Source organism: Delphinus delphis, chromosome 10, assembly GCF_949987515.2.
Source record: "Delphinus delphis chromosome 10, mDelDel1.2, whole genome shotgun sequence".
Lineage (NCBI taxonomy): Eukaryota > Metazoa > Chordata > Mammalia > Artiodactyla > Delphinidae > Delphinus > Delphinus delphis.
Window position 1 is genome coordinate 51,361,185 of NC_082692.2, and position 12,449 is coordinate 51,373,633.

Sequence of the window (12,449 nt, forward strand, 5' to 3'; positions counted from 1 at the left end):
GTGCTGTGAAAATCAACCCACCTGGGCAGCCTGCCTTAGAGATGCCCACTGGATTGGGCCCACCCTGCCAGCTGGCTGGGTGATTTTAGGACTTCCTCAGAGAGAAGCCAGGCAAGACACCTACCTTGCAACAAAACTGCCTTGATAATGCTTAAATCAGCTCTACCTGGAGAAGCCCAGTTTGAGTAAGTTATTAATGGAAGCCCTTTGTGAATCAGGTCCCAGCGTATAAATATATACATTTGTCATCATTTATACCCAGAATACTCTTTTGGAAGCCTACATAAGAGAAATGAATCTCGCGTGAGGAACCCAGAAGAGCTTAACAACAAATGCTCATAGGGCTTCCTCAACCAACTTACTATCTACAGACTGGGGTAAGAGAGGCAGGTCAAAGACAATTTGAATAAGACTCTGACTACTGAGTACCTACTATGTGCCAGGCACCGAGATGAACACTGACAATACACCGTCTCATCGAGTTCTCATCACATTTCCATCAGGAAATTACTACGATCATTACCATTGATAATTCGCATGCCCACGTTCTCACAGACAGTAAATCCAAGAGCTGGGGTCCAACCAACTCTGTGAGCCTCCACAGCTGGAACCCTAGAGACATCATGCTAACCCCCGCATCGAGGGACAACTTAAACTGACATCTACTCTAGACCAGATCCAAGAGAAGAAAGAGAATCAGCTTCATTCCTATGATCTAGAAATGCAATCATTTAACCTCACCTCTCCAAAATACCCCTGTAGCTTTGAAACACCTTTTTACTCATCTCAAGAGCCAAACTACCTGAAAGAGGATCTCTCACTGCTTTGTTATTGTTTTGTATCTTATGTTCCACTGATTGCTTCTTTAAGGAATCTGTGTGCTAAAAAAATATAAACAAAAAGCTTGCTTTTGTGAGGTGGGCACTCTGATGCTTATAAAGGTCTTCTGTTGAGGCTCAGGAAGGAATTGTTATGACATCTGTCCCCACTTTTCTACTCACCTAGTGAAGAACCACTGATCTCACAGAGCAGCATCTAAAACAGAAAGGTGTTTCCTCATTCTGGGAATTTCTATGTAAGATCCCATTCTAAATAAGGTTTTTAGCTCTAAAAATGCATCATAATGAAATTAAAAGGCACGTAAACATAAAAATAGTCCCTTTCTCTTGCTTGCATTTCTTTTCTCACTTCAGTGCAGGAAATTGGTTTCAGTCACTATAAGAAAACCTCACACTCCCCAAAGGAGTTGTTTTCTCCCCAAATTACATGTTTTTTTTTTTTTAAGACAGAACTACAAACTGGCCCTGCATTTTAGTACACAAGCCATTGAAAAGAAGATATTTGGGATCTGAAACACATTTTCCAAAGAAGAATGTCATTCATGGTGTAGGTGCATTTCCAGAGTAACCCACAAAGCTCTTTCAAACTCAGAATGTGGATTAAATACTATACATTTGCTGTAGGAAGATCTGATACTCTTGCAGTATTACTTTAACTATAAAACAATCAAGTTCTATACATTTCTTATTCTTTTTCAAGGAAAGCAATTCTGATGAGATCAAGGAAAATGTGAAGAGAGATTTGGGGCAATCTGAAGGACATTTCCATGGCTTTAAGGATTGATATACTGTTCTCAGTTAGGTTTAATTTCATTTCCAAAAAAGTTATGGTTTCCTTTTCCTCCAAATGGCTGTATTTCTGCCCATCTTCTTATACTTATTTGTGATGAGGTCATTTGCCGGGATTACTGTAGCTAATAAAGGGAGCCACAAATGACATAGGACAGTCCGATGTCTCATTAGCTGGCTGCAGATGGTGAATGGCAGAGAAAAGGGACCCGGGGCTTTGGGGAAGCGATGGCTATGAGTTGTCCTCAGAGGAGAAAGAAGACGGTCGTGACAGGGTGTCACATGACACTTGACTTCATCTGTCACCTCACAAAGCCTACCTGCTTGGCCCCTGCTGCTCTAATATCTGCAGGGGCAAGGAGAGCTTTGGTGCTGGGGTGACTGGGGACAGGATGGACAGCCAGACAGCTGCTGGTAAGGTAAGTTCAAGTATCAGAGGGGCAGTTGTTTGAGTCCTATATCCAGAGGGGGTAAAATCTTTATCAGAACTTAGACAATTTCATTCACACATACACATACCATCTCCATTCTGCTGAGCTGCTCATCTATCACCATTACCAAAAAATTTTAAATTTACAATTATAATATAGCACAGAGGCAGCCCCTGCACCGCACCCCATAATCCATCTACAAAACTCAATCCACATTGCAAAAGGGATCCGAGAACTCATTGATTAATTCAGGCAGAGCCCGAAGTATATGTGAGAAAAGATTTTCCTCTTTTCTTCCATAACATTCTTTCCCCAAGGTCATAAATCTCTGAGCATCGACTTCACATCTCTGGAAAGTGAACGGCATCTGAGACAGCATATAAATCACCTCGAGAAGAGTTATTCATTGTGGGCAAATAAAAATGTAAGCCGGGCAGATGGTGAAGAGCTCGTTTCTACTGGTAGTATCCCATGGGGCGAGGCAGGCTAGGGGGAAAGCAGACAGGGTTGTGAAATTTGGGGCCACAGGGATAGGAAGAAAATAAATACCCAAAACAACAGGACACTAAACATTATCCTACCACATGGCTACAATCTCTTCAACTCTTCACCAATGCTTCAGATCTGACTTTCTCCCTCTATGGCCAAAGAACTGATATCAGGGCAAAGAGAAGAGGACTCAGGATAGGGGGTTGGGGGGAGGGAAAACCCATACTAAACACTGCAGTGCTTTAAGCCCTCTTCATTCACCAGTTTCAAAGTGCTTAATCCTTTGGGGACTGCGGCGGGATAGAAGAGATTATACCACCTGGTGCTGATTTTTTTTCATATGGCTCCAGCTCACAACTGGCAAATCCAAGATGGCTGTGTCCCCAACACTCTGGTGGGTGTTTATGTCACAAAGCCACAGTGGCCTGGGGGGAGGGGAGGAAAGGGAGGCAACACGGTGACCACCCCCAAGCCTCCCCGAAGACTGGCCTGTTCTAGGGTTGAACCCACTGGAAGCCCCAGACACACCCTACTGGCCCCTGAGCAGGTGTGATTGGGGACCTATGACTATACTCCACCTCGCTCTTATAAAAGCAACACCAGCCAAGAAAACAAAACTTTATTATCACCCACAAAAAGGGATACGAAAAAAGGAAAAGGAATGAAGGGAAGAACAAGTCGTTGAAAAAAGTAGCAAAAATTGAAATGAATCCCCCAAAGCTGCACAGGAAATGACACTGTTGTGCCTCTGAGAGCTCATTAATGTGGCCAGAAACCAAGTTCAAGAAGCCCTTGAAAAATGCACACAGAGCTTACGTTTGTGTGTGATGGCTATGTTTGCTGTCCATTTGTTAAGAAGAGAAGAGGGCAGAAAAACGCTCTTTTTGACAGATAGGAGCTCTCGGCCATGGGAAGAGAGATTGTTCTCAGCAATCACAGCCTGTGAGAACACCGCAGAAATATGTCTCCAAATGCCATGATGCCAGATGCCACAGACGGTCATCTTAACTACCACGGCCTGCAGCCACAGACAACCAGCACCATAACCTGGAAACATCACTTGGCTAAAAACCATTTCTCCTGCTTCTAATCTCAAGTTATAAAAAAATAACTATTGTGAAAAATGCACAGAGTTAATAAGCTGAGTATCTTAGCTCAGGCTAACAAAATACCATAGACTGGGTGGTTTAAACAACAGGAGTTTATTTCCTCACAGTTCTAGAGGCTGGAAGTCCTGGATCAGGGGGCTAGCATGGCTGGGTTCTGGTGAGAGCTCTCTTCCTGGTTTGCAGACGGCTGCCTTCTGCTGTGTCCTCACAGGGTGGAAAGTGAGAGAGAGAGATCTCTCTCCCTCTTCCTTCCAAGGCTACAGTCTTATTGGATTAGGGCCCCACCCTTAAGACCTCATTTAACCTTAATTGCCTCCTAAAGACCCTAACTCTCAGATACAGTCCTATTAGGGGTTAGGGCTTCAACATATGAATTTGCAGGGAGGTGAGTGTATAATTCATCTCATAGTACGGAGCTATGAAAATCTGCTAAACTAAGGAGTTCTCCATTCCATGTCCATCACATAGTAGCGCAATGAATGTTTGATGAATGAACAAATAACTGAGAAGATGAATAATTGCTATCTTACTATACTGGGAACACAGAACATACTTATGAGAGAGCAGTCTATTTTCAAGCACAAGCAACAACCTGGATCCTTCTGATTTCTAAGTGTCAAGGGTCTGGTAGCCAGGAGGTGTCTCTTCTACATTTGCACAGTGGATGGACTGTTTTCTCTCCAAACCAACAGCCAGAAGAGGAGAAGAAAAAACCCAGATGATTAAAAGACACTCCCCATTCCATAATGACAGAACCTAAATGGAATGCCCTCTGTGGATCTTCTGAAAAGGTTATAATAAGAGTTCCACACATCACCACCACCACCACCTAGTACCTGTTGGATAGGTCGAGGCCAACGACCAGAAATGGACTAATTAGTAAGAAAGCCATCTGACTAGGGAGGTCCAGGACACTGGCCATCAATGAATCACTTGTCACAGCAGCATACATAACTCACCTGCCACTCAACAGGTTAGACTTACCCCTAGGAAAGAGAGAGGGACAGAGATGAAGACGGGGAGAAGGATGCCCTCAGGCTATGAACAGTACAGATGGACTTTATCATTCATGTCCATTCATTCATCACATATTTACAGAGTGTCTACTATGCCCACGGTGCTTTCCTAAATATTTTGGAGTCTTCAATGAGGGATCAGAGAGAGGTCTACACTCAAAAAAGTTGGTCTATGAGATGAAACAGTCGGGCTAGAAAAGCCTTTTTTTTCCTGGGTTGGGATCTGGGAATCTGTAATTCTTTTGAATTTTTATTGGAGTATAGTTGATTTACAATGTTGTGCTACTTTCTGCTGTACAGCAAAGTGAATCAGTTATACATATACACATACCTACTCTTTTTTAGATTCTTTTCCCACATAGGTCTTTACAGAGTATTGGGTAGAGTTCCCTGTACTATACAGTAGGTCCTTAATAGTTACCTATCTTAGATACAGTAGTGTGTATGTGTCAATCCCAATCTCCCAATTTATCCCTCCCTCCCCACTAGAAAAGTCCTATGGAAACTGAAGATGAGCACTGCAGGAAGAAAACCTGCTTGGGGCAGGTATGGGGGTCCAGCCACACTCTCTGTTACTCCCCAAGGCTAATGGGGACCCAATGTGGGTCCCCCCAGGACTCGAGATCCCTGTGATTTAGCACCCTCCTCCAAAGCCATGGAGGGTGACTGTGGTAACTCTAAAGCAGTCATGGAAACCCAGTTGCTGGGTCTTGGGGGGGATCTAGTTCTCGTTATGAGATAACAAGAAAAGTGTGCCGGGGACCTCCCTTCCCACACAGAGCGTCTTGGGAAGAGCTCTCATCTCGTCCCACGTTCTGAAAGAATGTTGTGAGCAGGTGATGCTTGGGACTGTAGCTGGCATGCTGCCACCATGACAAGCATGGGGATGAAAAGCCAACAGCAAGAAGAATGGAAGAAACCGGTTTTTCATTTTTTTTTTTTTTAAGAGAGAAGTGATCGATTTTTTGTGTGATAAAAAGCACATGAGATCTACCCTCTTAACAAATGTGGTAGTGCGTAGAACAGTAGTGTTAGCTACACGCAGATGGCTGCACAGAAGACCGTCAGAACCCTTCATCTTGCACAACTGAAACTCTCCACTCACTGGATAGCAACTCCCCATCCCCTCCCCACTGCCCCGGCCACCACCATTCTACTTCCTGTTTCTATCAGTTTGACAACTTTAGATACTTCCTATAAGTGGAATCATGCAGTATTTGTCCTTCTATGACTGGCTTATTTCACTTATTATAATGTTTCTAAAGGTTCATTCCTTTTTCAAGGCTGAAGAACAATCCATCATATCATCCATATACCATATTTTCTTCATTCATTCATCCATTTAGGTTGTTTCCACCTCTTGGCTACGAGGAACAAAGCTGCAATGAACCCTGGGGTGCAAATATCTCAAGAACCTTATTTCAATTCTTTTGGATAAATACACACAAGTGGAACTGCTGGATCATATGGTAGTCCTAGTTTTAATTTTTTTCAGGAACTGCATACCATTTTCCAGGAGCCTGTATCTTCGAGGCCATCGGGAGTGGTTGCAACAAACCCATGGCCACTCACTGGCAGAAGTCTCACTGTGTGAGAAAATTAAATGTAGTTATTGCTTGAGCTTCTAACTGTTGGGTTCTCTGTTATTTGCAGCTGAAAGAATCCTCCTAGACACAGGAGATGGTGTGGTATATACAGAAGGGCACTGGCTGGGGAGAAAGGAAGTCTAGATGTCCATCCTGCCTTTACCACTGGCCAGTTCTGTGACTCTTGGCAAGTCAGTCAGTCACTCCAGTTTGGGGAGTGGCCACTGGACCCCTAAAGACTATTCTAAGATGTAGTGACTCAAAGGCCATGGCTCAAAGAGAAAAAACATCTGTCCTACAGGATCTGGGAAGAAGAGGCAATCAAACTCTCTAATGACAGGGTGGGGAGTGGGGTAGGAAGGGGTTAATCATATCACCCACGACCTTACTTGTTACAAAGCCCAAATGTGATCGACAACATTTCCTACGTAGCAACCATTAACTTTGTGGAGCTATCACAGAATTCACTAAATTGATTTTCAACCATTATAGGGATGTGTTAGCTGACCCACTCCATGGTCAAACAGCTGACAACAAGTACATGTCAAATATTTTGAACAAATCAGTAAGGTTGAAAATGCGTGTTAAAAGAATTATCCAGGGCTTCCCTGGTGGCGCGGTGGTTGAGAATCTGCCTGCCGATGCAGGGGACACGGGTTCGTGCCCCGGTCCGGGAAGATCCCACATGCCGCGGAGCAACTAGGCCCGTGAGCCATGGCCGCTGAGCCTGCACGTCCAGAGCCTGTGCTCCGCAACGGGAAAGGCCACAACAGTGAGAGGCCCGCGTACCGCAAAAAAAAAAAAAAAAAAAGAATTATCCAAAGGATCAAAATAGCATATTACCTTATCTTGAAAAACTCTATCACCATCCCATGCCTGACACTTCATGCTCAGTTAACATCTACCTATACATTGATGTACTGTGGAGATGAAGAATAAAAAGGATCAAAATGGGTTGAGATTACACTGGTCAGGCTTCAACTTGAATGTCAGAGGATTTCAAAACTAACAGCTTTATATGCGGTTAAGTGGTTCAAAAGTTCAGTGCTAAAGATGACAATTCAACCAAGAGCCTGAAAATTCTTCTTGAGGCAAAATTCAGCTAAATCTTTATATCTGTCTCTTTCCCTTATTTGTAAAACAATGCCCTCCCTGGGGAAGTGGGGATTTTGACACACTTACTTGAAAATTAAATTCTGCAGTTTTCTAACCAAAGCCCACTGGCTAATTTATATGTGGATCGAGTCCTTAGTACTTAGGGACATTATGAGAAGTCCTTCTGAACCTGCTAGATTTGGGGAGTGTAGGTCATGTGGTCTCTTGATGGCATTACTGCCACTGCGATGCAGACAAGTCACCAGGCAAAGTTTTCTAGTGAAACAGTCAACCCAGGGGTTGATAGGAGCTGATGACGTACTCCTGAGACGCGGCTTCAAGACCCCCTGCTGCAGGTCCCCAGTGGAGAGGGATTAACAGGACTGACTCTCCATCTTTTCCCTCCAGGCCAGGGGTCGGTGTCCGGGCACCTAATAACTGCCTCCAACAATTAACACAGCACACATTATGCTAAACAAAGAAAGCCGGGCTCACGTGTACACACTGCGTGATTCCATTTACATGGCATTCTGGAAAAGACAAAACTACGTGGACAGAAAGCAGATGAGCGCTTGCCAGGGGCTAGGGGAGGAGTTAAACACAAAGGAACACAAGGGAATCTTGGAAAGCGATGGAACTGTTGTAACAGATCAAAGTTCAGAAGTGGTAAAATTGCATTTTAAAGGGGTGAATTTCATTATTTATGAATTTACCTCGATAACCCTGACTTTTACCACAAATTAGGGTTTCTGTCTCTCAGAAACAGCCTCCAGGAAGGTGGGTAAACATGGTGACATGTGAGCTGCCGTTGAGGATTGTCCCCATGCCACCCACTGCTTCCCTATGCCAACAGCCCAACCAGTCAGGATCCAGGGCCAGGAATGGAAACCACTCCAGGTATTTCAATCAGGAAGGGATTTGATATGGGAATTAGGTGCTTATAGCATCACTGGTCTGGCGGAAGGCCAGAACAGAAGGCCCCCTTAGACTTTTTCATGCAAGGACACACCACTGCAGGTATCCTTGATCCAAGTGTCGGGATGCTGCCGGCGCTGCAGCCACAACAGCCTCTCCTGCCAACGCAGGGGGACAGAGGCCCCAGAACAACGAGTCTGGCCACTGCACCTGCCTCTAAATACTCACATCCCCTTGACCCTGTCCGCCAGCAGCACCAGCAGAAGGAATCTGGTCCCCGCCTCAGCTTCCAGCTCTCACACAAATGCACTGAGGAAACCGTCATGCATTTAGAAACCTCCCTGTGAGAATGCCTGCGACGTGGACTTGCGTTGGTAGGTTTCCAATCCGGAGGGTGGGTGGAAGGTCAAGAGCGCCAGGCCCAGTACTTCATCTCCCCAGTCACCATTCCTCCTGTCCTAAAACAAGGCACTCTTCGACAAAGAAAGCACCGCCAAAACCCTTTTCTGTCTAAACTTAAATTTCAAACCGTGCTGAGAGAGTTGAAATATCGTTCTCCTAACGGAGATATCGTTCTCCTTAGGTCCCAAGATCCTAACTCACTTTGTTATGGAAGAATATTTCATTTTCACATTTAGTGGCTCCCAGCCCCAGCCCCAGCCGAATAAAATTTTGAGATCACTGCATCTGATAACAGAGCCAACCACAATTCTCTTGTAACACACATATTAAATACACGCTGCTCTTCTGAGCTCTATTCTGTTGAGAATGAAACAGACTAAGCTTGAAAATGCATTCATTTTCCAGGTATCTGTAAGTTGTTTTATGGTAAGCCAGAAACAGCGGAGGGGAGTGTCACATTGTGATTTATGGTAAGAAATATATATTTGCTTTTTTGTCCCTATTTCCAACACAGAGTTCCTAAAACCCTGGGAATTTCCTAAGAGATGAAAGCTTTAAAGTGTCTTTTGTTATGTTAAGGAATGACTTTTGCAAAGCCCCTAAGGATGGGAGATGGTTGCCAGTGGAGCCAACCCCGGTTATTAGAGGGTTGGAGCTTTCAGTCCTACCCCTGACCTCCGGGGAGGGGAGAGGGCCTGGAGGGTAATTTAATCAACCATGCCTATGTAATGAAGCCTCCTTAAAAACCCTAAAGAACAGGGTTCAGAGAGCTTCATGGTTGGTGGGGAGAGTGGTGCACTCGGAGAGGGCAGGAGGGCATGGAAGCTCCGAGCTCCTTCCCACAGACCTTGCTGTATGCATCTCTTCCTTCTGTTCCTGAATTACATCCTTTTGTAACAAACTAGTAGATGTTTCTCTGAGTTCTGTGAGCCACCCTAGCGAATTAATCAAGCCTGAGGAAGAGGACATGGGAACCTCCAATCCACAGCCAGCTGGTCAGAAGCACAGGTGACAACCTGGATATGTGACTGGCGTCTGAAGTTGATGGGGTGCTCAGTCTTGCAGGACCGAGCCCTTCACCTGTGAGATCTGACGCTCCTTCCAGGTGGACAGTATCAGAATTGAGTTGAATTGTAGGATACCCAGTCTATGTCTGATGGGAATTGGATTGAGTTAATTGCTTGATGGCATTAAAAAATATATATACATTAGGATGTGGTATGTTTTATACCCTAATTTATGCTCCTAAAGACCTAATATGATCAAAACAATAAGCCAGAAGAAAATATTTGGCTAAAGCACCACAATAACTACAATTCCTAGTCTCCCAATGATCACATAGTAACTACATTCTCCACATCAAAAGGGATAAGAAACCTTCTCATAAGGAATTTCACTTCATTCCTTCTTGGGTTATTTTTCCAAATTGTACAAAAGGGAGGCAATGGAAACATTTTCCTTTTTCTGACAAGAAAACTACTGGGTGGCTATGGCTAGCTTCTTCAACTGTTAGGACAAAAAAAAAAAAAAAAAAAAAGTGACAAAGCACAATGGCCTAAAATAAAAATAGTGCCAACCAACACGAGCTGTTTGGGTTGTGAGAATCATCTACCAGAGCTGTCACTGGAAAAAAATGAAGGACGTCTTTGCAAAAGAGCTCTAATCCTTCCTTCTCAGAAAACATTCACACCCGCATCACACCCCATAAGCCTCTCACTGCTGCAAGAGAGTACCAGAGAATACCTCCTATCACTCTGACAAAAGGAGTAAGAGCAAAAACGACAATCAGAAATTAATGATTGTTCCTAACTTAAAAGCTCTCCCTAGTTCTTCTCCTTCAAAGTATTTTTTAAAAGTTGAACTTGGGAGCTAGTTATTTCGTCTGGACAATGATATACTATCTTCTGCCAATGCTATTGACTGGCAAAGCAAAGTGGGCAATAATTTTATGTAAAAAGAACAGACTAACCCTTTCAAACTTCAGGGTTAGAAAAAGCATCCACAGGAAAGGCAGCACGTACACTAGGAAGGACTCAGAATAGGGAAGATCAGCAGCCCTAATAATAATCTTATCAGGTTACTAAGTAGACATTTCTCCAAAGACATACAGACAGCCAACAGGCACGTGAAAAGATGCTCAACATCACTAATTATTAGAGAAATGCAAATCAAAACTACAATGAGGTATCACCTCACACCAGTCAGAATGGCCATCATCAAAAACTACAAACAATAGGGCTTCCCTGGTGGCGCAGTGGTTGAGAGTCCGCCTGCCGATGCAGGGGACAAGGGTTCGTGCCCCGGTCTGGGAGGATCCCACATGCCGCAGAGCGGCTGGGCCCGTGAGCCATGGCCGCTGAGCCTGCGCGTCCGGAGCCTGTGCTCCGCAACGGGAGAGGCCACAAGAGTGAGAGGCCCGTGTACCGCAAAAAAAAAAAAAAAAAAAAAAAAAAAACTACAAACAATAAATGCTGGAGAGAGCACGGAGAAAAGGGAACCCTCCTACGCTGTTGGTGGGAATGTAAATCGGGGCAGCCACTATTGGGAATAGTAAGGAGGGTCCTCAGAAAACTAAAATTAGAGCTACCATAGGAACCAGCAATCCCAATCCTGGGCATATATCTAGACACAACTCTGATTCAAAAAAATACATGCACCCCTATATTCACAGCCCCACTATTCACAATAGCCAGGACATGGAAGCAACCTAAATGTCCATCAACAGATGAATGGATAAAGAAGATGTGGTACATATATACAATGGAATACTACTCGGCCATATAAAGGAACGAAATAATGCCATATGCAGCAACATGGATGCAACCAGAGACTATCATACTAAGTGAAGCAAATCAGAAAGCGAAAGACAAACACCATATGACATCACTTATGTGTGGAATCTAAAATATGACACAAGTGAACCTATCTATGAAACAGAAACAGATTCACAGACATAGAGAAGAGACTTGTACTTGCCAAGGGGGTGGGGGGTTAGGGGAGGGATAGAGTGGGAGGTTGGGGGTAGCAGATGTAAGCTTTTATGTATGGAATGGATAAACAACAAGGTCCTACTGTACAGCACAGGGAACTGTATTCAATATCCTGTGATAAACCATAATGGAAAAGAATATTTAATAATTATATATATGTGTAACTAAATCACTTTGCTGTACAGTACAAATGAACACATTATAAATCAACTACACTTAAGTAAATAAATAATCATTTTTTTAAAAAAAAGCTTATTAGGTGACAGCCTCTGTTAGGGTTTCCCCGTGATGCTGCTGGGGATGAGGATCTAAACAGTTATTTCTAAAGATCTAAGAACTTCTCTTTTAATTTCTTTCTAGAGCAAGATTTAGGTATGTGTATTATGGTGTGAACTCCCAAAGGTTCTTTTCCAACAGAATGGAGGTGATTGGAATTCTCAACCCCTTAGCAGCTAAGCACGACCTCCTCAAACGTGACCCCACCCGAGGCTCTCAAAAAAACTACCTGACAGCAAGCTCCGACATCTTCTCAGTTGCCAACTTACCTTGCGAGGCACCCACACGTCAGCTACAAGTGTTTTCCCCCTGAAACTCGGTGTACAGGCAGAGGCAGATACCTTTCAAAATCTCACATCCCCTATCGTTTCATACCCTGCAAAGTCACCTTACAGATGCTGATGAAATACTTGCAGGCAGGCCGATCCTGCCTCTGGAAGACCTGAGCCCTCAAGCGGCCCTCGGAGAATAGAATCACGTGAAGCTTGGAGAAACATTTCAATGGATAACCA

The 12,449-nt window shown here is 44.0% G+C and overlaps 1 protein-coding gene across 3 annotated transcripts in view; it reads right to left on the reverse strand.

Annotated features, from left to right (window-relative positions):
* The window catches only part of OSBPL10 (oxysterol binding protein like 10), a 284,923-nt gene that overhangs the window by 52,705 nt on the left and 219,769 nt on the right, over nt 1-12,449 (reverse strand). The window lies entirely within an intron of this gene.